This window comes from Bos taurus, chromosome 14, assembly GCF_002263795.3.
Source record: "Bos taurus isolate L1 Dominette 01449 registration number 42190680 breed Hereford chromosome 14, ARS-UCD2.0, whole genome shotgun sequence".
Classification (NCBI taxonomy): Eukaryota; Metazoa; Chordata; class Mammalia; order Artiodactyla; family Bovidae; genus Bos; species Bos taurus.
In genome coordinates, this window is record NC_037341.1 from 53,137,256 (window position 1) to 53,164,687 (window position 27,432).

The 27,432-nt window shown below is 36.1% G+C and overlaps 1 long non-coding RNA gene across 1 annotated transcript; it reads left to right on the forward strand.

Annotated features, from left to right (window-relative positions):
- The first annotated feature begins 867 nt into the window (after nucleotides 1-867).
- On the forward strand, nucleotides 868-27,432 carry LOC132342212 (uncharacterized). Its single transcript, XR_009490518.1, has 4 exons — nucleotides 868-1,178; nucleotides 13,864-14,037; nucleotides 15,632-15,715; nucleotides 27,401-27,432. It is a non-coding gene; the product is annotated as an uncharacterized lncRNA (long non-coding RNA).

Here is a 27,432-nt window from a genome sequence, read left to right on the forward strand (position 1 = left end):
CACATCCCCTTGATCCAACTCTCTGCAGTCAACAGCAGTCCTTGCACTGGGATTGCTCCACAATCCTTAGACTCCAGCTCCCAGCCACTGCCCCTTCCAAGAGACCGACGTTCCTGCCAGGCATATGTATGGCTGTTGCAAGGATTGTCTGATTCTCACTCCATTTAGGCTGCCACAGATCAGCTGTCTCACTCTCAGCCTTAAATGTTTCTTCTCTGACTCAGACAATTACCCCACTGTGGGGATCAGACCCCTGCTTCAGATCCCCCACCTGCTGAGGGTAGGTCCAGTCCTACTATTACTCCTGTTTTTCCCCCTAGTTCCTTGTCCTACCAAGTTTTGTGTGGTCCTATATATTCTTTTCCATTGGTCAGGTCCTCCTGTCCACTCTCAGCTGGTGTTCTGCATGCACTTCTGTGTCTTAAGGTGTATTCCTCATGTATCGGTGGAGAGAAATGTACTCCATGCCCACCTACTCTGCCGCCATCTTGTTCTCCTCTGACGTTTCCTTTTTATTAATCCCAAATGAAAATAGTCCAACTACTGAGTTCCTGAGTGCACCCTGGTATATACCAATCAAAACTAATGCTACCAAGTGGTAATGCTTATTTTGAGAAGCAGAAGATAAAGTTTTCAAAATTCAAATTATATCATGTTCTTTCTTTGTGGTATCTATGTCTACACAATGCCAGGAGATTAATTTAGATCACAGTTTTCTGCTCAACAGTTTTGCTGACATTTATAGCAAATGTGACAGGCAGAATAATAGCCCCCTTCGAAGATGCCCATGAACTAATCCCTGGAACCTGTGATTATTAGGTTCCATGGTAACAGAGAACTTAGGTTACAGATAGAATTGAAGTTGATAATTAACTGAGTTGGTGATATTATTCTGGATTATCTGAGTAGGCCTAATGTAATTACATTAGGGTTTTTCTAAGTAAAGACAATCACAGGAGAATTAATATTACAGTGCTGTGATATAAGTAACACTTGGCCAACTATTGCTTGCTTAAGGATGGAAGGGGTCAATGAGCTAAAGAATGTGAACAGTCTCTAGATACTAGGCAAGAAAACAGAATATCCTATAGAGTTTCCAGGAAGGAATACGGCCCTGCTAACACTTGATTTTAGCCAAATGAGAACCATTTTGGACTTTTGGTCTCTGGAACCATAAGGTAATATATTTGTGTTGTTTTAAGTTACCAAGTTGTTGCAGAATTCACCAGTAATAAATAAAATACTTGATCAAATTAGCTTTTCCTATTTCAAGTTTACAGCAGTCACAAGCATGGATCTGTAAGTGACATTAACACTTAATCTTCCTTCAAATAAGACTATGTAAACTAGTTTTCTAAAAAATGGCAAATAATAATTGAAATCTGCTGCTGCTGCTGCTGCTAAGTCCCTTCAGTCATGTCCAACTCTGTGAAACCCTATAGACGGCAGCCCACCAGGCTCCCCCGTCCCTGGGATTCTCCAGGCAAGAGCACTGGAGTGGGTTGCCATTTCCTTCTCCAATGCATGACAGTGAAAAGTGGAAGTGAAGTTGCTCAGTCGGGTCCAACTCTTCACGACCCCATGGACTGCAGCCTACCAGGCTCCTCCATCCATGGGATTTTCCAGGCAAGAGTACTGGAGTAGGGTGCCATTCCCTTCTCCAAATTGAAATCTAGTGCTAGGTAAAAAGTTCCTAGACTGGATACTAAAAGTATTATCTATAAATAGAAAATTCCCACTTGGAAACTGGGCTTCATTGCTCTGTGAATGACCTTGTTAGTAAGACAGCATGGTGTTTGGGAGATAATATTTGCAAACCAGATATCCAAAAAAGGACTAGTCTTTAGATTGTATAAAAACTCTTAAAACTCAATATTAAAAAAATAAAATAATATTGAAAAAGGAGCACATCCTGTGGTTAAACAATAGATCCCACATCTGAGAATAATAAAATTCATAATTATTAATTTATCACCTTATTTTAAATCTTTAGGTTTATATTGATTCAAGATTCTTGGTTTATCATATCATCATGGTCAAAAATCAATAACAAATGGTACCACTTTTGTTTTCTTTAAATATGGGCACATAATTTTATTGTTTTGGACATAATCTGTAACAGTTGCCATAATTTGATGATTTTGTGGGCCTATACTGTCTCATAGGGTGCTAGCCAAAATTTTCTTCAAACCTGACTTCCTATCAAAGACACTCTTCTGTGTTTCTAGAGAGATGAAGTTGTACTTCGTCTCCTGGAAGTAACCACATTCCTTTCTTCCTACTATTTCCCTCCCTTCCCAGTCAATAACAACTATGACCTTAAGTTTCCCTTAGATTTCACTATTTTCCCAAATCTCCTGAGTTGAGAAGATCCCCTGGAGAAGGGAATGGCTACTCACTCCAGTATTTTTCCTGTAGAATTCCATGGACAGAGGAGCCTGGTAGGCTAGAGTCCATGTGGTTGCAAAGAGTCAGACAAAGCTGAGCAAACTAATACTAACCCTACCATACATTCTACTTTAAAAAAAAATATACAGGTACACCTTGTGTGATCAGTGATTTTTGATGTTACTGTCATACTTGTTTTCACATTTTTAGCAATAAAGTATTAATCTTTTTAATTAAGATAGGTGCATTGTTTTGTAGACATACTGTTATTGCACATTTAATAGATTACAGCAGAGTATAAAGATACATGCATTAGAAAATAAAAAAATTCATGTGACTTACTTTATTGCAATATAAGCTTTATTGCAGTAGTCTGGAACTGAACCCACAATATCCCTGAGGTATGCCTGTATTAAAAATAAGTTCTGATTTAAAATTGGCTAAGTAAATGAAAATCAAAATGTTGAAGGCTTGAAAATGGACCCTTAAAGATACGTATTTCAGCTGGTAAAGAATCTCCCTGCAATGCAGGAGACCTGATTTGATCACTGGGTTGGGAAGATCCCCTGAAGAAGGGCATGGCAACCCACTCCAGTATCCTTGTCTTTAGAATCCCCATGGACTGGGGAGCCTGCGGGCTATAGTCCATGGGGTCGCAAAGAGTCAAACAGGACTGAGCAACTAAGCACAGCACAAAAGTAATTAAGTTAAGGGTCTTGAATCAGGTAGAGTACCTGGATTATCTAGGTGGGCCCAATGTAATAACAAGTGTCCTTATAAGAGACAGGAAGAGGGGGATTTGTCTACAAAAAAAGGAAAATCAGAATAACGTAGTGTGAAAAAAGAGTTAGCTAGTCATCTTTGGCTCTGAAATAGAGAAAGTGGCCATGAGCCACAGATTGCAACTGACCACTAGAAGCCAAAAAAGGTTCAAATAAACAAACAAAATCACTGTCCTTGACTACACATTCCCTAGCTTTAACTCAGCAAGGCTTATTTCAGACTTGACTTCCAGGTAACATATTCATGTTGCTTTCAGGTGTGATATGGTCATCTGTTTCAGAAGCAATGGGAAACTACCAGGAAGGATGTGGTAAAAACAGTAACTGGGGATTTAGATTTGTGGTGAATTATAGGGGGCAAATGCCTAAGATATAATTGTCAAATAAATCGCCATTGATATTTGTCATGTTTCAGTATATCTCTTGTTTTGGTGAATCCAATTGTCAACAATTTAGTATAAATTGGAGGTAAATTTTTCCAGTTTTTTTAATTAGAAATTTTATATTTTAAATGCTTCCAAAGGTATTATTTTCATATTTTATTGAGTCATCACACAATTCAAAGAATTCAAGCAAAAAATTTAAGTAAAATGAGAAATGTACTTTAATGTAGGTGTAACTTTTTGAAATGTCATTATCATTTTTGGATGTGAGACTTGTTCCTAAAATTTTGCTTTTGATATTCATTTTCCAAATATAAAGATAATTATTTTTTGATAGTTTTGCTACTTAAGCTGAGATGAATTTCATGAAGTTAATTTTTGTTTATTATTATACTTGTGTAACTGACATAATTGGATTTTTAATAGTGCCATTCCAAAGCACATGCTAAAAGAAATCCCAACATAGATAATAATTTTATATATCTTTGGAGATACTATTTGAATTACATTTGAATTAAGATACTGAAGCATGTGTTTAATGCCACAGTAAACACAATATCTAATACTTTAATGATAACATTTTAACAAATAGCTGACTCCATAGAAAAATATTGCTTTATTTGTACAGGCATGATAAACATTTTAAATGGGATTTTACAACATTTAAAGCACTTGAAATAAAGTTTAAATATGGTTAATTAAATTTCACAAGAGTTTATTGAAAAACTATATATTATTCAACTAAAACTCTACAAAACCCCGTTTTACTTTTAAAATTGAAGTATAATAGACATACTGTAAATAGCATACATCATAAATGCATTTTGTGAACTTATTCATAAAATACTTAAATATCAAGACAGAAATTGTAATCTGAATCCCAAGAGCCTCATTTGTGTTCCTGCCCAGGCATTAATCCTATCAAAAGTAAAGGTTATCATGACATCTATCATTATAATTCGGTTCTGCCTATTTGAACAGTTGCATGTGTTATGTTGCAATTCTTTACTCTTTACTGACAATTATATGATTATATTGATATGCTATGAGGTAACTACTAAATCTACTTTTGATTGGAAGTTGATTTTTTTTCCCCAAGTTTGGAGCCACTATAAATAATGCTATGTTGAATATTCTTATCTATGTCTCTTGGAATAATCTTGCTCATCTGTGGACTATATTACTAAAAGTGGAATTGCTTTGTAGTGCTGTAGATTATGGTAATGATTCATTCTGGTAGATAATACTAAACAGTTTTCTAAAGTGGTGACACCAGTTTATATAATCACCACGTTGCATGAGATTTCTAAATATTGCATGAGATTTCAAAAACTGATTTTGACATTTTCTTCAAATTCAGCTATTCTATTTGCTTAGTACTATATTTGTTGGAAATCAACTTTCCATAAATATGTGGAGGCATTTCATATATGGGTATTATCTGGAATCTTTTTATGCAGCCCTGGAAACATAGGGACAGGAAATTCCTTGAAGCAAATTACTTACTTTTCTGGGTAAATAAAGATAGAGATAGTAACTCCTTCCAGAGTCACTTAGTGATGTCTCTCAGAAGAAATTTGCCTAGTTTTCAGGGTAATAGACATAGGAATGACTTACTCCCCTCCCGAGAAACATTTGCTTATATTCCAGGGTAATAAAAATAATGTTTGTTGTTTCTGTATATTGGAGGGGATGAAAGAATGAGCAAATTTTCCAGCAGCTCCTCTATATCAGAGTGTTTCAATCTTATGTTTTATATTCTGTAACACACAGTGAATACATGAACAGTTACCAACTGGAACTCACTACATTGCTCTATGGGAAATGAGGCTCTAGGAATTACCATTATAATTTTACCCTGGTTTCTGCTTTCCCTGTGATAATAAAATGTGTTTGCTTCCAAGTTGAATGTCTTCTATTTTCTCTCTGTGTGACACACACATGGACATAACACACACACCTGAAAATAGGTAAAATACCAGACAGTTTACAGATTCTGACTTAAAAATATTATGGTTTTAATTTTCACTTCTCTGATGAATAATGAAATAAGACACCTTATTCTATGCCTAATGATGTTTTGGATGTTCTCTTGTAAAGTGCATATTTAGGTCTTTCCCCCAAGTTTATTAGGCTGTTTTTATTTGATTTGTGATTTAGTAAGTATTAAGTTCTTTACACAATTTTTGTCAGAAATAATAAAAGTTTAACACTATGGCTTTAATTTTTTCATTCTAATAATTGTTTCATTTGATGATAAGTTCTTAATTTTGATGAAGTATTTTTGACCAATATTTTCTTTATATTTACTTTTGTTTTCTGATTAAGGATTATTCACTTCTCCTGTGGTCATAAAAATATTCTCTTTACATTTTCTTTTAGCTATATGTTTTATTGATATACCTTTCATATCTTTCTCTAAAATGCTATTTTACCTGACTTTTCAAACACAGTGTGAGTTAGATATCAGAGCTTATTTACTTTTCACACATCAATTTTCATTTAACCTAGCACATTCCTTCAAAGCACCTGTCTACACTACATGGTTAAGAGCACCTTTATTATAAACCAATTGATCAGCAGGGTCAAATCTCTCCTGATCCCTCTACTTTCTTCCATTATTTTATTTTTCTACTCTTATGCAAAACTTTACTATATTTTCTAGCTTTATAACTTTCATCAATTTTTTAAGCCATCAGTTTTCTTATTTTTCATAACTATTAATTATCACATATGAACTTAATGAAAATATTTTATGGTTTTATTATATTTATTTAGGTCAATTAAAAATACTGACATCTTTAAATAACATTTTTCCATGTACATGCTATGTCCCTCTGTTTATTTAGTCTTCTTTAATTTCTTCTAATATATAATATTTTGAAATTTTGGTGACAGAATTTTGCATACTCTTCATCACATTGCTTAGTCATAAGTTTAAAAGCTATCTTTAAAATTTTTATTTTTAAACTCTTTGCTTCTGATTTATTGAAATAAAATTGATTTTCATGCACTGAATTTTTTAGTAACTTTATCTTATTAATGCTATGTATATTTATAGTAACTCTATGCATAAGACTATACACAATATGATCCTCTTTTTTCATTTTCAGTTATGTCTCTTCTCTTGCCTTACTACACTGGCTAAAACTTATCAGTTAAGTAGTGATATTTTAATATTCTCAGTGTTATCAAAGCAAGTTATATTTTATCATTGAATACAATATTTGCTTCAAGATTTATATAGGTATGTTTTATAGTTTCAGCGTGAAAGTCCACTCAGTCATGGCTGACTCTTTGCGACCCTATGGACTATACTGTCCATGGAATTCTCCAGGCCAGAATACTGGCCTGGGAAGCCTTTCCCTGCTCCAAGGGATCTTCTCAACCCAGGGATCAAACCCAGGTATCCCACATTGCAGGCAGATTCTTTACCAGCTGAGCCACAAGAAAAGCCCAGTTTAAGCATAAGTGACATCTATTATATAAATGTTTTAAAAGTTATCAAGTATAATTTTGGCATTATATGAAGCAATTATCTTTTTTGCTCAGTTACTCTGTCAATTTAATAAACTGATGATTTGAAAAGATAAACTTTGAAGCCATAAAATGTATTAAAATTTGTCATGACATTTACATGTTAATATAGAGAAAACATAGAAGTATGCTAATATGTTGCATTTATGATTATGAGAGTGTTTGCCTTATTCTCTGGTCCTGTAATATATCCTGGTCAGGGTATATACTCAAGATGCTCCTGCTAACTAAATGAGTTAACAAATTCTCTCATATGTTCTCTTTTGTGAATGAATTTGTATATGATTTTAACTATTTTTTTGTCAGGATTTTATTTATTGTATGTATAAAAAGATGAGGTCTTATAAATCTTACATCACTCACACAATTCTATCTGGCTAGTAGGTGGTGCATGCATGTTAAGTCACTTCAGGCTCTTTGAGACCCTATGGACTATAGTCTGCCAGGCTCCTCTGTCCATGGAATTCTCCAGGCAAGAATACTGGAGTGGGCTGCCATTTCTTCTCTAGGGCATCTTCCCAACCCAGGGATAGAACCTGGGTTTCCTGCATTGCAGGCAGATTCTTTATGGTCTGAACCTTGGGATATGGGCACAGGCTGTCTGGTGCCCAAGTACATATTCTAAACCTGTGGTTCCCAGTCTTTTGTGTTTCATAGATTTACAAAACACTTAGGAATGGATAATAGGTTTTCAACTTTTTTGAACTTTTGCATGTAAACAATGTTTTAAATATCAAACTAAGGATCTTCACTTCCTAAAAGAAATAGCTTCCCTTCCTACCACCGCCCCCCCCACCACCACCTCCCCTCCAATATGACTAGTGTAATGCACCTAACTCTACTTGGAATTTTTACTGTGTGCAAACAAGTTGTCTTTTAGCAAACAGTTCAGTTCAGTTCATTTCCATCACTCAGTCATGTCTGACTCTTTGCAACCCCGTGGACTACAGCACACCAGGCTTCCCTGTCCATTACCAACTCCTGGAGCTTACTCAAATTGATGTCCATTGAGTCAGAGATGCTATCCAACCATCTCATCCTCTGTTGTCCCCTTCTCCTCACACTTTCGATCTTTCCCAGCATCAGGGTCTTTTCAAATGAGTCAGTTCTTCGCATCAGGTGGCCAAAGTATTGGAGTTTCAGCTTCATCATCAGTCCTTTCAATGAGTATTCAGGACTTACTTCCTTTAGGATGGACTGGTCAGATCTCCTTGCAGTCCAAAGGACTCTCAAGAGTGTTCTGCAACACCACAGTCCAAAGGCATCAATTCTTCAGTGCTCAGCTTTCTTTATAGTCAAACTCTCACATCCATACATGACTACTGGAAAAACCATAGCTTGGACTGCTGCTGCTGCTGCTAAGTCGCTTCAGTCGTGTCCGACTCTGTGCGACCCCAGAGACGGCAGCCCACCAGGCTCCCCCGTCCCCGGGATTCTCCAGGCAAGAACACTGGAATGGGTTGCCATTTCCTTCTCCAATGCATGGAAGTGAAAAGTAAAGTGAAGTCGCTCAGTCATGTCCGACACTCAGTGACCCTATGGACTGCAGCCCACCAGGCTCCTCCGTCCATGGGATTTTCAGGCAAGAGTACTGGAGTGGGGTGCCATCGTTGACAAAGTAATGTCTCTGCTTTTTAATATGCTGTCTACGTTGATCATAACTTTTCTTCCAAGGAGCAAGTGTCTTTTAATTTCATGCCTGAGGTCACCATCCACAGTGATTTTGGAGCCCAAGAAAGTAAAGTCTGTCACTGTTTCCACTGCTTCTCCATCTATTTGCCACGAAGTGATGGGACCAGATGCTAGTTTTTTGAATGCGGAGTTTTAAGCCAGCGTTTTCATTCTCCTCTTTCACCTTTATCGAGGCTCTTTAGTTCCTCTTCTCTTTCTGCCATGAGGGTGGTATTATCTGCATATCTGAGGTTATTGATAGTTCACCTGGAAATCTTGATTCCAGCTTCTACTTCATCCAGTCTGGCATTTCTAATTGCTAATTAAGTCTAATATCTAATTGCCAATTTAATTCAATTGCTAATATTATTGGTCAATGGGAAAATGCATAAGACCACTAAAAATTTGGATTTTGAGAGTATTAAATTAGAGTCACACCACTTGTTAAGTATCTCTGACTTGCCTGTTCCTAGCAGAAGGTACAGAAATGGGAAATGGGAAGTCCAGGTAAGAAACAATGATTACCGACATAACTTCCATTACTGATGAATAGAAGATAAGATTAAAGTAGCTGTGCTTTAGATTAATTCATGTTTTGTCTCCTCTTATAGTCTCACAAATGTCTTGCTAACTTATGTTAGTTATTAACATTTTAAGTTTTAGATGGGCATTGTGTTAGTTTCTGGGGACTAATGTAACAAAGTATCACAAACTGGGTGAAAGAAAACTACATAAACTTATTGTCTCAGTTTTGGAAGCTGGATTCTGAACTCAGTATACTGGCAGAGCCATGCTCCCTTCAAAGCCTCCAGGAGAGAATCCTTCCTAGCATCTTCTAGATTCTGATATCCCCAGGGGATCCATGGCTTATGGCAACATAACTCCAGCTGGCCTCCCTCTTGTAAGGACAAATAAAAATTAAAAAGTAAGAGTTTTAATTTTCACTGTTGAAAATAAGGGAGAAATTCCTTTCCCTTCCTTTTCCTATAGCATCTACTGTAGAAAACTTAAAATCTTAAGTGCTTTCCCCTCTTTGAAATTTAAATAGATCATTTTGAAAACTAGACAAGTCTTTTGTCAGTTTTCTGATGCAGGAATATCTTTCTCAAAGAAACAGAAGCCATCTCTTTGAAATGTAAGCATCAAAGAAGTTTGTTCTTCCTCTGGAATAAGCCAATTAGCTGACAAAATGTTGCCTTAATTACCAGGTAAAGTTAGCATGAACTACATGTGACAAATGGTACTGTCAATCCTCTTACTTGAGGACTAGCTATAGTTTATCTTAACATGAGTTGTATCTGCTTGCCTAAATAAAAGTGAAATTTATTTCCTGAATTGTCTTAGTGGAAATTGGTTTTGCACATTACATTTTGGTATAATGCCCATTCAGTACTATTCCTGTATAATGCTAATTCACTAACAAAAACTGTCCAACAATTTACCTTCTACCTTTTATGGAGAGGATTTCCAGGTTGGTAGGAGATTTTATTTTTAATTATATTTCCTTAGGAATTTTCATAGAACCATCTTCCTCTGTTATCTGTATCTTCTCATGGCATTCTGTATGTGTGTGTCCAAATTTCCCTCTTATAAGGCCATGAGTCATTTAAAATTAGGGATCTAATGGCCACATTTTAACTTTATTATGTATCTACAGACTTTACTTCTAAATGAAGTCACATTCACACATCCTAGGCATTCAGACTTCAATATATTTTAAAGAGAGAAGGGAACACTGTTCAAGCCATAATAAGAATATACCTGGGTTAACATCATTGCATAATGGCATAGTAGCGGTGTTTCTGGTATTTGGAGGAAAATCTTTTCATCTGGACAAAGCACAGGGTTGGATAATATGAGAGAAATGGGTAAGTGTTCTGAGTATTCTTTTGTTTCTCTAGATCCATTCTCAGCTCTTCTCTGTGCCCTTGAAGCTGAGTTCCATACAAGGCATTATCTGGAAATCACATGACTTCTGTCTTCCAGTGAGGTTCAAACAACAGGAGTTACAGTGTTGAGAAACTGGATTAGTTATTACTGTTCTTCCTGCATGTCAGTGCTTCACTTTTATTACTAAAGCTTACAAATGCTGTCTAGTGGTCAGTCATCTTCTACAGGTACACACAATTCTTGCTTAATTCTAATAGACTCTCTGCATATCTCTTCATTCCAGAGTGATAAAATGTCTCCAAATAGGGGAGCATAATACTTACTTGAATGAGCTTGTAAAGTGTTGCAAGAGATTTTTGATGGGAAGTTATACCTAAGCACAGTGGGCTGCACGCTCCCCAACGTGCATGAAAAAAGACTATGCAGGCCAATTAAGCGATTGGCTCCTAACCTTTCCCCACTCATGTAAGCAATAATGCTTTGTAAGTGTTACAAAAACAGGTGCTATAGACATGTTCTAAACCATGTATGACAGTCCGATTTCTATTGTAAATTACACATGAGGGTTTCTATTTAAATGAGATAATTCCACCCATATTTACTTATTTGCAGTTTTCATGCTTCATGGTTATACAACTGCACTAACAATTTCAAGTGGTTTATAAACAGATTCTTCCCTAGAAGACAAGTGATATCTTAATCTCTTTACTCTGCTCTAGGAAAAAACTTCCCTACATGTCTTAGACAACTCCTTCTTTTTCATTTCTTCCCTTAATTTAAAAAATAGTAAAAAACATTTTTATTAAAAATTCTTTTTGTATGACTTTCTGAACTTGTCATTCTCACATTCACCAAACAAATGATTAATAAAAAAAGCAAAAATATGTTTAACAATTTCCCTTTCCCTTTGTTTTCTTATTTAGCATTGCCTTTCCCTTCCCATCAAGTTGCTTGATTTATCTTTTATTCTACTTCTTACAGAGAATATTAATGTGAAAAAAGTATCAATCAACTATAATTTTAAGCTTTTTCTCTACCACTTACTGAATTTTTAATTAAAAGTTTATTGTTTTGTTTTGCAGACTATGCTTGAATAACTGAAAATATATGTGCAAATTTTTGATTCACCTCATCTAATTCAAAGAAATAAATTTTAATTTGCATATAAAATTCCTTGATAATGAGACTTTCTTCTATCTGTTACTTTCCCCATAAGTGCTGTAAGATCTTACAGTGATATTTTCATTAATTATGAAGTAATATAAGAACTTTTTATATATTCAAGTCTTTCAAAGAGAGAACCTGAAAATGAATGAGTTGTCTATTTGAGAAAAATAAATAAGAAAGGATTTTTGTTAATATTTTATCAAAAATATAACTCATGATTTCAATGCTACTGAACCACATTTTATATAACAAATGAATATGAGGAATTGTGAGTTGTGAATGTCTCTGAGGAAAATCATTCAAAAAAGACAATATTTGACCCAGTCTCACAAGAAAATTGATTTATAACTTAATATCATTAGGGAAATTAAAAAAAAAAAACCTATAGCTAAAAAAGTGAGAAATATTCAGGTATTACACAACAGCTAAGATTTTAAAATAATGCTGACCTTTATACCTAGTCTAGCAAGGTGACTGCATCTTCAGAGAATTTCTTTGTGTTCCAAACATTCATCCAAGAATATGAATTGTTTCTAAAGTATGCTTTTCACAAAATAAACAATAATCCTGTATCAAAATTCAACCTTCAAAGGCCTTTTTTTTTTTTTTTTTTTAGTATTTCAAAGATATAGAATATGGGTATATCCTATTGGGTTTCCCTGGTAGTTCACCGGGAAAGAATCCATCTGCCACTGCAGGAGATACAGATTCTATCCCCGGGTCAGGATGGTCCCCTGGAGAAGGAAATGGCAACCCACTCTAGTATTCTTGCCTGGGAAATCCCATGGACAGATAAGCCTGGTGGACTACAGTCAATGGGGTAAGAAAAGAGTCAGATACAACTTAGCAAGTAAATAGCAACAATAACATTTTAATTGATACATACACCACCTATGGGTTTTTGCTTATCTATTAATAGCATCATTGTAAACATGATATTTGTTGGCAAAATCATTCTATCTTTAAACCCAAGTTTGCCTAGGTGGTTACAGAGCAGCTGGTTGTCATGCTTCAGTTCAGTTCAGTTCAGTAGCTCAGTCCTGTCGGACTCTTTGCCACCCCATGAATTTCAGCATGCCAGGCCTCCCTGTCCATCACTAACTCCCAGAGTTCACTCAAACTCACGTCCATTGAGTCGGTGATACCATTCAGCCATCTCATCCTCTGTCGTCCCCTTCTCCACCTTCCCCCAATCCCTCCCAGCACCACAGTCTTTTCCAATGAGTCAACTCTTCGTATGAGGTGGCCAAAGTACTGGAGTTTCAGCTTTAGCATCATTCCTTCCAAAGGACACCCAGCACCAATCTCCTTTAGAATGGACTGGTTGGATCTCCTTGCAGTCCAAGGGACTCTCAAGAGTCTTCTCCAACACCACAGTTCAAAAGCATCAATTCTTCAGTGCTCAGCTTTCTTCACAGTCCAACTCTCACATCCATACATGACTACTGGAAAAACTATAGCCTTGACTAGACGGACCTTTGTTGGCAAAGTAATGTCTCTGCTTTCAATATGCTATATAGGTTGGTCATAACTTTCCTTCCAAGGAGTAAGCGTCTTTTAATTGCATGGCTGCAATCACCATCTGCAGTGATTTTGGAGCCCCCCAAAATAAAGTCTGACACTGTTTCCACTGTTTCCCCATCTATTTCCCATGAAGTGATGGGACCAGATGCCATGCTCATCATTTTCTGAATGTTGAGCTTTAAGCCAACTTTTTCACTCTCCACTTTAACTTTCATCAAGAGGCTTTTTAGTTTCTCTTCACTTTCTGCCATAAGGGTGGTGTCATCTGCATATCTGAGGTTATTGGTATTTCTCCTGGCAATCTTGATTCCAGCTTGTGCGTCTTCCAGCCCAGCATTTCTCAGGATGTACACTGCATATAAGTTAAATAAGCAGGGTGACAATATACAGCCCTGATGTACTCCTTTTCCTATTTGGAACCAGTCTGTTGTTCCATGTCCAGTTCTAACTGTTGCTTCCAGACCTGCATACAGATTTCTCAAGAGGCAGGTCAGGTGATCTGGTATTCCCATCTCTTTCAGAATTTTCCACAGTTTATTGTGACCCACACTGTCAAAGGCTTTGGCATAGTCAATGCAAGGGGAGCAATCCCATGTCCAAGGAGCGGTGGCTGTGCGGGTGCAGGAGGACCGAGAGGATCTACTCCACGTTCAAGGTCAGGAGGGGCGGCTGTGAGGAGATACCCCTCGTTTAAGGTAAGAGAAATCAAAGTAAGATGGTAGGTGTTGCAAGAGGCATCAGAGGACAGACACACAAACCATAATCACAGAAAACTAGTCAGTTTAATTACACGGACCAAGCCCTTGTCTAACTCAATGAAACTAAGCCACACCGTGTGGGGCCACCCAAGACAGGTGGGTCATGGTGGAGAGGTCTGACAGAATGTGGTCCACTGGAGAAGGGAATGGCAACCACTTCAGTATTCTTGCTTGAGAACCCCATGAACAGTACGAAAAGGCAAAATGATAGGATACTGAAAGAGGAACTTCCCAGATCGGTAGCTGCCCAATCTGCTACTGGAGATCAGTGGAGAAATAACTCCAGAAAGAATGAAGGGATGGAACCAAAGCAAAAACAATACCCAGCTGTGGATGTGACTGGTGATAGAAGCAAGGTCCAATTTTGTAAAGAGCAATATTCTATGGGAACCTGGAATGTTAGGTCCATGAATCAAGGCAAATTGGAAGTAGTCAAATAGGCGGTGGCAAGAGTGAAGTTCAACATTCTAGGAATCAGCGAACTAAAATGAAATGGAATGGGTGAATTTAACTCAGATGACCATTATATCTACTACTGTGAGCAGGAATCCCTTAGAAGAAATGGAGTAGCCATCATGGTCAACATAAGAGTCCGAAATGCAGTACTTGGATGCAATCTCAAAAACGACAGAATGATCTCTGTTTGTTTCCAAGGCACGCCATTCAATATCACAGTAATCCAAGTCTATGCCCCAACCAGTAATGCTGAAGAAGCTAAAGTTGAATGGTTCTATGAAGACCTACAAGATCTTTTAGAACTAACACCCCAAAAAGATGTCCTTTTCATTATAGGGGACTGGAATGCAAAAGTAGGAAGTCAAGAAACACCTGGAGTAACAGGCAAATTTGGCCTTGGAATATGGAATGAAGCAGGGCAAAGGCTAATAGAGTTTTGCCAAGAGAACGCACTGGTCATAGAAAACACCCTCTTCCAACAACACAAGAGAAGAGTCTACACATGGACATCACCAGATGGTCAACACCGAAATCAGATTGATTATATTCTTTGCAGCCAAAGATGGAGAAGCTCTATACAGTCATCAAAAACAAGACCAGGAGCTGACTGTGGTTCAGATCATGAACTCCTTATTGTCATACTTAGGTTATCTTTATTGTGTTGGGCATGGAAAGAAGGCTTATTTTCCAGGATGCCAAATTAATTAGGAGTTTTTACTGGGATTTGGAGACAGACATCACTGGGGATAGAATTCTCCTTGGAACACTATACTACTACTTGGAAATTATCTAGAAATGTCACAGTGAGCTCATACAAACAAAATCATTGCTCAATTTCCTTTTCAGCTGGGGAAGCCTACAAACATAATCACTATACATAATACTTGGTCTAGATATTCAAATTTTGTTTTTGAAAGTTGGGGGAATATTTCAATTTTATGTGACTCTAATTTTTTTTTTTTTTTTTTTTAAGAGCTAGTCTTTGGCTACTTAGTGAATTTCATCAATTGCCCTGGACCTGTCTTTTGGATATGTGCTGCAGAACAAACAGATTAAGATTGTGTGCTTTTTCTAGACAGATCTGAGGATAAAATCCTATAGCATCACTGAAATTCTATTGAATGGGATGGGAAAACTGTATGGAAGCCAGTGGGAGAAGGTAAGAATCTTTCTTGTTGCTACTGTATCATAATAGGCCCTTGTTTTAATGTGAAATACTGATTTATTTGATTTGGGTTATCAATTCAGTGATACAAATTTCTATTTCTATCAAACCACTCTTTGATGATGCCATATTTGTGAATCAATCAATTGTTAACTGACCTAAGGAATTTTGGTATTCACAATTTTCATTTTCCTATATGAATACTCATAATTTCTAAAAACAGTTTGGAAGTTAAAGCTATATATATTCTCTTTCACAAGTTCACTAACGTGTCATTTATAAAAATGTAAGCAAGTCTTATATGGAATTCATCCACACAAGCATAGAAGTGTCATAAAAACTCTGTCCTTGAATATTCATGAACTTCCTTTTCCCATCATTTTAAGTACTTTAACAAGAACTTTGCTAAAATTTCACTTCTAGAAATACATAGCAATATATTGAAAACTGGATCAGTGAACTTTCTATTCTGACCAGATGAGAGAGAATTATTTAATGTGGCAGATGTAAGGATCCACTGGAGTCCCATTGGAATTCTATTTCAATGCTATACAATAGAATGCTCTGTGATAATATTATTCCATATATGTGCTATAAAATATGTTAGCAACTTAGTCACTTTAAATGACAGAAATTAATTTCATTTAATTTTAATTGATTTAAATATAAACAGCTACATATTTAGCCCATTTCTGAACTAAGAGCTCTAAGCTAAAGCCATATGAGCACTGGTTTATTAAATTCTTATAGCTTACACATGGAGGCATAGAGGTATATTTATAATCTTTTTAATCAACAACAAATTTTAAATATTACTCATTGCACAAGTGAAACCTTACTTTTATCATTCTTAATTGTTAATTTCTGATAAAAATGCCAATTGTGGAGTGTGGATTAGGGAGATTAGTTTCAGAACTGCTAACTACCTACTCAAGAAATCAAAATCTTGATAAAAGTAACTACTCTTAGGTTGTAGATTATTGTACATTTATTTCCCCCACATATATACATCATGATGTTTATGTTGAAATATCTTAAGTACTTACAGAATAAAAAGCTATGTATCTTCATTTCTCAAACAATAAAATGGTAATAAAACTAATTATTTTAAAATATAATATTGCTTTTTGACTTGAATCTGAAACTCCAAGAGAGAAACTGATGCTGAAATATCCCTTGTAGTTGTAAACAACAACAAAAATGACCATATCATATGAAAAATTAGAACAAAATTTCAGATATTGCAAATCAACTGTCCTCTCCAAAGAAGAAAATACAAAACACAAGCCCCAGTACCAATACAACTATTTGCCTTAAGGCTTTTTGAAGCCTCACACGGGGATGTTGAGCCCAGGAACATAGTAGCAGTAATTACAATTCAGTTCTGCTGAAGTTACTGGAATTTGTAAAGCAGGACACCTGAAAGAAAGAGGCTGTGCAAAGAAAGAGCTCCAGGTATCTGCACAGGGACACTGAAACCAAGTCCCCTTAAAATTGAGTTCCTTTGCTGAATTTGCAATTAACCTCTCTTTCTAAAATGTTATTCCTTCTCTTATCCTACCACTGTTCCCTCAGGATTGAAGACTATCAAAGAAAAGGGCAGATTGAAACCCAATAGGTCTGTGCAGGGACCTCCCTTATACAAAAGACACTATATGTCCTCCATTTCTTGTTTGTAAAAACAAAAACAAACAAACAAAAAATGCTTTAATCTCCTATTGTTTTTGCTAAATTCCAAAATACTTATTCAAGCAGTTACTTACTAGGAAAGTGAGAGAATTCAGAAACAAAGGGAAATCAGTCTAGAAACAAGAATTCAGTTATAAAAACAGAATCCTAGTTGCTTCTCAAAGAAATACATACAAATCTGAATGGTTTTGTGGAAACTAAAGACCCTGCCCAAGTGGAAGATGATGACTGCATGTTGACCATTAGAATGTACACCCTAAAGTGGTTGAAATCAGGAGGTTGATGATTGAGATTCTAGAAACACCACCTTCACCATGAACCAATCAGAAGAAAGTCATGTACCCTGTAGCCCTCAACTCAAACATTGCCTTTAAAAACCCTTCCCTGAAACCCATATTAGTGATTGAGTCTTTTGAGCATGAGCTATCCATACTCCTTCTTAACCCCTGAATAAACATTGTACTTCCCTTCCCTACAACCTCATGTCAGTAAATGGGCTTTGCCATGGAATAGGTGAGGGAACCCAAGGTTGTGCAGTTTTATCCAGCTAGTAAGAAGAGAGATTACTATAATCCCTAGTATAAAATTGAGACCTTAGAAACATCACACTTCAAGAGTGCTGCTTTAGACTAGCCCTAATGAAAGCTTTTTGAAAGCCTTAACACTGATTCACAGGTAACTTAACTGCCTTCTAGTATAAATTCAACATTCTGGAAAAGGAGGAGCACATGATGCTGATTTTCAAAAATGTAGAGTCCTCGATGTTCAGTATACAATTGTAGGGGAGCAGAATTTGCCACTCTAAAATATGTCTCTTTGGCATGTTAATTGTTCTAAGTTGGTAATTTTCTGAGAAACAGCAGACATGGGAAAGGCTCTAAAAATCAAGTACTATTTACCCTTTTGTAAGAAACATTTACATTGTAAGGGAAATTTCCATATATAAGGGCATCTCCCTCTCCAAACCTGGAAGAAGAGGGTGACCAAATCTGAAGAAACTCATATCAATGGAGGAAGCAATAACTTTTCTTTTAAAAATATATTTTATATTGGAGTATAGTTGATAAATAATGATGTGTTAGTTATACATGTACAGAAAAATGATTTAGTTATACCCATAAGTATATACTATTTTTCAAATGCTTTTCTCATTTAGGTTATTGCAGATTATTGAGCTAAGTTCCCTCTGCTTGATAATTTATTTTAAATACAGTACTGTTTACATCCCAAACTCCCAAACTATCCCTCCCCACCTCACCCTTTCCCCTGGTAATCATAATTTTCTTCTATAAGACTATGTTTGAGTTTTGTAAATAAAGTCATTTGTATCATTTTCTTTAGATACAACATATGAGTGATATCATATGATATTTGTCTTTTTCTGTCTAACTTACTTCACTCAGTATGATAATCTCTAGGCCCATTCCTGTTGCTGCAAATAGCATTACTTTATCCTTTTTAATAACTGAGTAATATTCCTTTGTATGTATGTACCACATCTTTATCATTCAACTTTTGATAGACATTTAGGTTGCTTCCATGTCTTGCCTATTGTAAACAGTGCTGCAATTAATGTTGGGGTGCATGTATCCTTTGGAGTCAAACTTACATTGGTATCACAATCACCTTTGCTTAATGAGCTTTTCCTGGTAAGCTTCCTAAAACTCTCAACATCCTCTTTAGCCTTTAGTTGATGGTTTTGTCCATTTTATCAAGTTACTCAATTTTCTGGGTCTCTCCCAAGTACACAAAATTAAAATTTGTTTTATTTTCCCTGTTAATTTGTCTCAAGACAATTTAATTCTTAGGCCAGCCATAAGAACATAGAAGGGCAGAGGAAAATTTCTTTCTCCCCAACACAATAATAAATTATTAGATAAATGAGATGTAGGGAAATCAGAAAAAAAAGAAAAGAAACAGCTAACATCAGAAAATAAGAAACAGCTTCAAAACAGCCAAGAAGTTAGAATTAACAGACAAATATTTTAAAAGACGTTCAGTTCAGTTCAGGTCAGTCGCTCAGTCGTGTCCGACTTTTTGCGACCCCGTGAATTGCAGCATTCCAGGCCTCCCTGTCCATCACTAACTCCCAGAGTTCATTCAGACTCACATCCATCGAGTCGGTGATGCCATCCAGCCATCTCATCCTCTGTCATCCCCTTCTCCACCTGCCCCCAATCCCTCCCAGAATCACAGTCTTTTCCAATGAGTCAACTCTTCGCATGAGGTGGCCAAAGTACTGGAGTTTCAGCTTTAGCATCATTCCTTCCAAAGAAATCCCAGGGCTGATCTCCTTTAGAATGGACTGGTTGGATGTCCTTGCAGTCCAAGGGACTCTCAAGAGTCTTCTCCAACACCACAGTGCAAAAGCATTAATTCTTTGGCGCTCAGCTCTCTTTATAGTCCAATTCTCACATCCATACATGACCACAGGAAAAACCATAGCCTTGACTAGATGGACCTTTGTTGGCAAAGTAATGTCTCTGCTTTTGAATATGCTATCTAGGTTGGTCATAACTTTCCTTCCAAGGAGTAAGCATCTTTTAATTTCATGGCTCCAATCACCATCTGCAGTGATTTTGGAGCCCCAAAAAATAAAGTCTGACACTGCTTCCACTGTTTCCCCATCTATTTCCCATGAAGTGATGGGACCAGATGCCATGATCAGATTATGTTTAAGAATTTAAGGAAAAATGTGAAAAATTGGAGATTTCAATAGAGAATTCTCTATCATAAAAAAAATCAAAATTCGAGAGTGAGTGGTACAATGTCTCCAGGATATTGGAACAGCCAATTAGGCAATGCAAAGGAAAAGAGTAGGAAACAGAAAGGAAGAATGAATAATAGAAACTATTCAAATCAAAGCAAAAAGAGCTAATGGGCTACAAACCATGATCATAGTCTCAGGGATGTTGGGACAAAAACAACTTGTCTAAAATTATGTAAAAGAGGAGTCCCAGAAAGAAATGGGAAAGAGAAAGACAGGCTTATTTTAAAGAAAAAAATAATGATTTTTTTTTTTTTTTTTGCTTGAAAAGTTTAATTTATGGATCCTGGAAGCTTAAGGAGCTACAAATCAAGATAAATATTGTTTAAAAAATAAGTACTATATGTAGCAAAGAAAAAAATCCTTTAAAAAAAAGAAGCAAATTGAAGATACTTTCAGATAAACAAAACATGAGTGAATTCATCTCCAGTAGACCTGCTTTATAAAAAATGACAAAGGAACCTTTTCCAGGCTGTAAGAAAATAAGCTAAATGGAACTGCAGGACTATACAAATGAATTAGAGGATCATAATTGGTAGTTGTGTGTGAATCTGATTTTGCCTATATTTACATTAGCTCAATGATGCTAAAAGAAGTGAATTTTAAACAACAGGATGTATATAGGCTAGATTTAAAAGATAGAAAATACATGAAATGCAAATATTTATGAAAATAAACTGTGAATGAAAACAGTGTGGTACTGGCACAAAGCTAGACATATAAACCAACAGGCAGGAAGGAGAGATAGAGAGATGATATTTTGCTAGCTAGCTAGCTAAAAATAATTTTCTACAAGGATGCCAGGACCATTCAGTGGGAAAAGGGCAGTCTTTTCAAAACCTGCTGCTGGGAAAACTAAATATGCACAAGATAAAAAGAAAAGAAAAAAAGAAAGAAATTTGACCCTTACATTACACCTGATACAAAAATTAACTCAAAATGAATTAAAGACCTAAATGTAACAGGTAACACTATAAAACTCTTGGAAGGAAACAGAGCAAAACTTCACAACACTGAACTTGGTGATGATTTAGTGGAGATGGCACCAAAAGCATAAGCAGGAAAAGAAAATTAGATAAATTGGACTTCAAACTTAAGAATTTTTGTGCCTGAAGGTACACTATCAACTGAGTGAAAAAGCAAACCACATAGTGAGAACAAATACTTGTGAATTGTATTTTCTGATAATGATCAATATTCACAATATATGAAGAATGAATACAGCTTAAAAATTGAAAAAAAAGATCCAATTCAAAATGGGCAAAGGACTTGAAGAGATTCTCTTAAAAAGTATACAAGTGGCTAATAAGCACATGGAAAAAAATGGTCAACATCACTAATCATTCATATCAGGTCAGATCAGTCACTCAGTTGTGTCCGACCCTTTGCGACCCCATGAATCACAGCACGCCAGGCCTCCCTGTCCATCACCAACTCCCGGAGTTCACTGAAACGCATGTCCATCGAGTCAGTGATGCCATCCAGCCATCTCATCCTCTGTCGTCCCCTTCTCCTCTTGCCCCCAATCCCTCCCAGCATCAGAGTCTTTTCCAATGAGTCAATCAGCTTTAGCATCATTCCTTCCAAAGAAATCCCAGGGCTGATCTCCTTCAGAATGGACTGGTTGGATCTCCTTGCAGTCCAAGGGACTCGCAAGAGTCTTCTCCAACACCACACTTCGAAAGCATCAATTCTTCGGCACTCAGCCGTCTTCACAGTCCAACTCTCACATCCATACATGACCACAGGAAAAACCACAGCCTTGACTAGACGAACCTTTGTTGGCAAAGTAATGTCTCTGCTTTTGAATATGCTATCCAGGTTGGTCATAACTTTCCTTCCAAGGAGTAAGCGTCTTTTAATTTCATGGCTGCAGTCACCATCTGCACTGATTTTGGAGCCCAGAAAAATAAAGGCTGACACTGTTTCCCCATCTATTTCCCATGAAGTGGTGGGACTGGATGCCATGATCTTCGTTTTCTGAATGTTGAGCTTTAAGACAACTTTTTCACTCTCCACTTTCACTTTCATCAAGAGGCTTTTGAGTTCCTCTTCACTGTCTGCCATAAGGGTGGAGTCATCTGCATATCTGAGGTTATTGATATTTCTCCCGGCAATCTTGATTCCAGCTTGTGTTTCTTCCAGTCCAGCGTTTCTCATGATGTACTCTGCATATAAGTTAAATAAACAGGGTGACAATATACAGCCTTGACGAACTCCTTTTCCTATTTGGAACCAGTCTGTTGTTCAAAATGTAAATTACAACTACAATGAGAGGCTTCCCTAATGGCTCAATGGTGAAGAGTCACCTGCCAATGTAGGAGAGGAGGGTTCAATCCCTGATCGGAGAAGGTTCCTCTTGCCAGGATGCAGAATAGGGAGGAAGTTATTGTTCAAAGAGTACAGAGTTCGGGAAGATGATCAGTTCTGGAGATGAATAGTGGTAATGATTGCACAGCAACGTGAATACGCCAATGCTATTGAACCATACACTTAAAAATTGTTAAGATGTTAAATTTTATGCTTATTTTACCACAGTAAAAAATGGAGTAAGTATATTAGTATCAGAAAAACTCTCAAGTTAAAGCATGTTACCAGAGAAAAAGAGGTAAATTTCATAACAAAAGTGCCAGTTTATCAGCAAGGCATACATACTTATCCTAAATGTACAGACATCAAATGAGAGCTGTTCGAAATAATTCAAGTAAAATCTCCCAGAAGTAAAAGGAGCAATAAATAAACCTACAATTATATTTGAGACTCCTATCTCAGAAATGGATAAAACAAGTAAGTTCTACCAACCATATTCATGTATTTGCTATTTATACAACACTATACCAAACGCACTGGAATAAATGCTTCTTTCAAGAACTCACTACCAATGAACCAGAAAGACTACATTAGACCAATAGAGGAGTCTCAGTAAACCAAAAAGGATTGAAAGAATATATAGTATGTGATTTGAATACAGTGTAATTGCATAAGAAATAAAAAAGAAAATGATATATCAGAATTCCCTAACTATTGGAAATGAAAATAGTATATTAGAGGAAAAAATTCAAGGTGAAAATTAAAAGATTTTTTTTTATAGGACGTTTATAAGACAAAGCCTCAGAATTTGTGGGAGGTTGTTAAGGCAGTAATCGAAGGGAAATTTTTAATTCTACCTAATAATTCTAGAAAATGAAAAATAATTTAAATTCTGTGACCTTAGTTTCTATCTTCAGAAGCTATCAAAGAGGTGTAAATTAAGCTCAAAAAAGTGGGGAAAGGAAACAATGATGGTAAGAGCATAAATGAATAAAATAGTAAAAAGATAATAATGTAGAAAATCAATGAAGCTGAAAAATATTTTCCAAAAGTATTAATAAAATTGATAAACCTCTAGCCAGACTGATCACAAAAATGAGATAAAAACATATTTCCAATAGAGGAGAGAAAGGGAAAGGAAGTGAAAAAAATGTCAAGAAGAATTAATGAGTTTCAGGAAAGATAATATTTTACTTCAATCTGGAAAATACAAGCAAAAAATGCCCCAAGATTTTCTTCTAGCTAAATAGAGCCACTTCAACTCTCTCAAAATGACATCATCGAAAGTCTTAAATACTTTTTAGCTTCCATAATTATATTTTTAGAACATACAAATTAATATGAACTAAATAACAGATGTGACTTTTACCTTTAAAAATTCAAGCTTGTTCATAAAAAGCTTTCAAAACAACTTCTAAAATTGCCCTATCAGCAAGATACACTTTATATTAAAACATGTTGTAAGCATTTAATTGTCATGCTGTTGTTATATGGAATTTATAGACCAGTTATACCCATTTTTCACATAGATATAATCATCAGTAATTCTCTACATGCAGACTTATATTTAGATATCTCCTGCCATTTTGCCTGAAATGTTAAAATTTCAAAGTTAGACAATTCTTCCTTTATCTGGGATATTTGAGATTTTCAATTAAAAATCTGCTGGAAGCTTTAATGTAAATTAGAAAACCATCTTTTACTTTTTCGCATAAAGTACAGATTTCAACACTGTATCTCTACATCTAAAATCTTTACTATGTATCAATTTTCCATCCTAGGCAATTAAGATTTAATTTCCCTATGCCAGGTTTTTGTATGTTTAAAGAAACAGAATCTACATGTTTCCCCTTCATTTTGTTTTTGCTAATTTTAAAAAGAAAATTGTGATTATAAAATAATGAACAGTCACACATACACACAGACATACATACACACACCATATAAGGTAATTTTCTTGATCATAAACATAGTTTAAGAATACTACAGGTTAGACGGATATACTGAGAGTTTGGAATTATCTATACACTGCTATATTTAAAATAAAATACTTTTCCATTTAAAAAATAGAATACTACAGGATAAATACTTATATTACTCCATCAATATATTAGAAATTCTACATTTAGAGTTAAATTTCTTGTTTAAATAGCCTAATAATTTACACTTCCTTAAAATAGTCCAAGATAGACTTTGTAATAATGCAGATATAGAAATAGTGTTTCATTAACTATTTATGAATTTTCCACAGTTTATTGTGATCCACACCATCAAAGGTTTTGGCATAGTCAATAAAGCAGAAGTAGATGTTTTTCTGGAACTCTCTTGCTTTTTCAAGGAGATCAGTCCTGGGTGTTCTTTGGATGGACTGATGCTAAAGCTGAAACTCCAGTACTTTGGCCACCTCATGCGAAGAGTTGACTCATTGGAAAAGACTCTGATTCTGGGAGAGATTGGGGGCAGGAGGAGAAGGGACGACAGAGGATGAGATGGCTGGATGGCATCACTGACTCGATGGACGTGAGTCTGAGTGAATTCCGGGAGTTGGTGATGGACAGGGAGGCCTGGCGTGCTGCGATTCATGGGGCTGCAAAGAGTCAGATACAACTGAGCAACTAAACTGAACTGAATTGATCTTGCTTTTTTGATGATCCAGCAGATGTTGGCAATTTGATCTCTGGTTCCCCTGCCTTTTCTAAATTCAGCCTCAACATCTGTAAGTTGACAGTTCACATACTGTTGAAGCCTGGCTTAGAGAATTTTGAGCATTACTTTGCTAACGTGTGAGATGAGTGCAATTGTGCAGTAGTTTGAGTATTCTTTGGCATTGCCTTTCTTTGGGATTGGAATGAAAATCCCACTGACCTTTTCCAGTCCTGTGGCCACTGCTGAATTTTCCAGATTTGCTGGCATATTAAGTGTAGCACTTTTACAGCATCATCTTTTAGGATTTGAAATAGCTCAACTGGAATTCCATCACATCCACTAGCTTTGTTCATAGTAATGCTTCCTAAGGTCCACTTGAATTTGCATACCAGGATGTCTGGCTGTAGGTGAGTGATCACACAATTGTGGTTATCTGGATCATGAAGATCTTTTTTGTATAGTTCTGTGTATTCTTACCACCTTTTCTTAATATCTCCGGCTTCTGTTAGGTCCATACCATTTCTGTCCTTTACTGTGCCCATCATTACATGAAATGTTCCCTTGCTATCTTTAATTTTCTTGAAGAGATCTCTAGTCTTTCCCATTCTATTGTTTTCCTCTATTTCTTTGCACTGATCACTGAGGAAGTCTTTCTTATCTCTCCTTGCTATTCTTCTTTGCTATTCTTTGGAAGTCTGTGGAAAATTCTTAAATAGATCGGAATACCAGACCACCTGACCTGCCTCCTGAGAAATCTGTATGCAGGTCAAGAAGCAACAGATAGAACTGGACATAAAACAACAGACTTGTTCCAAATTGGAAAAGGAGTACGTCAAGGCTGTAAATTGTCACCCTGCTTATTTAACTTATATGCAGAGTACATTACGCAAAATGCCAGGCTGGATGAAACGCAAGTTGGAATCAAGATTGCTGGAATCAATAACCTCAGATACACAGATGATACCACCCTTATGGCAGAAAGCAAAGAACTAAAGAGCCTCTTGATGAAAGTGAAAGAGGAGAGTGGAAAAGTTGGCTTAAAACTCAACATTCAGAAAACGAAGATCATGGTATCTGGTCCTATAACTTCATGGCAAATGGATGGGGAAACAATGGAAAGAGTGACAGACTTTATTTTTTGGGGCTCCAAAATCACTGCAGATGGTGACTGCAGCCATGAAATTAAAAGACGCTTGCTCCTTGGAAGAAAAGCTATGACCAACTTAGATAGCATATTAAAAGGCAGAGACAGTACTTGCCTATAAGGTCCATCTAGTCCAACCTATGGTTTTTCCAGTAGTTATGTATGAATGTGAGAGTTGGACTGTAAAGAAAGCTGAGTCCCAAAGAATTGATGCTTTTGAACTCTGGTGTTGGAGAAGACTCTTGCGAGTCCCTTGGACTGCAAGGAGATCCAACCAGTCCATTCTAAAGGAAATCAGTCCTGAATATTCATTGGAAGGACTGATGCTGAAGCTGAAATTCCAATACTTTGCCCACCTGAAGCCAAGAACTCACTCATTGGAAAAGACACTGGTGCTGGGAAAGATTGAAGGCTGGAGGAGAAGGGGATGACAGAGGATGAGATGGTTGTTGGCATCACCGACTCGATGGACAGCAGTTTGAGTAAGCCCCAGAATTGGTGATGGACAGGGAGGCCTGGTGTGCTGCATGGTCCATGGGGTTGCAAAAAGTCAGACATGACTGAGGGACTGAACTGAACTAAACTGAACTATTTATGAAAGAACCTTTAATTATTTTCCTTAGATAATTTGCTGATCATCTTCCTTTCTTCCTCCTATTGCAAAAAGGCATTTTATCACAGGCAGCTACTACTACTACTTAGGCAGGTACCCTGACTGTTCAACAAAATATGCTTTTTGGTTTTCACTTATTTAAATTAATAATATCTTTATTGTTTAATTTCAAATACTCATAACTTCAGTTAATTTGGATTAAGAAAAGAAAATTTTAAAAATCCAGGATTCAAAATGTAAAAGAAAAATATAATAATACTCATATGCTCATCTTTCAGCCTCAACATTTATCATTTTGCCAATCTTATGTCTTCTCTTTCCCAGTTTCTTCCCTTTCCTCATTTACTGAGTATTTTTTTCCTCAATTACTGAAGTATAAAGTACAGTGTAATATTTTCCATAAGTGCTTTAGTAAACAATATTACTATTTTTTACCATGTTGTTAAAATACTGTATTTTTAATTATTTCAGTAAAATTATTAACAATATTTATTGTTTCTATTATTTCAGCAGAATATATGGTTATTTTGATACACACATGG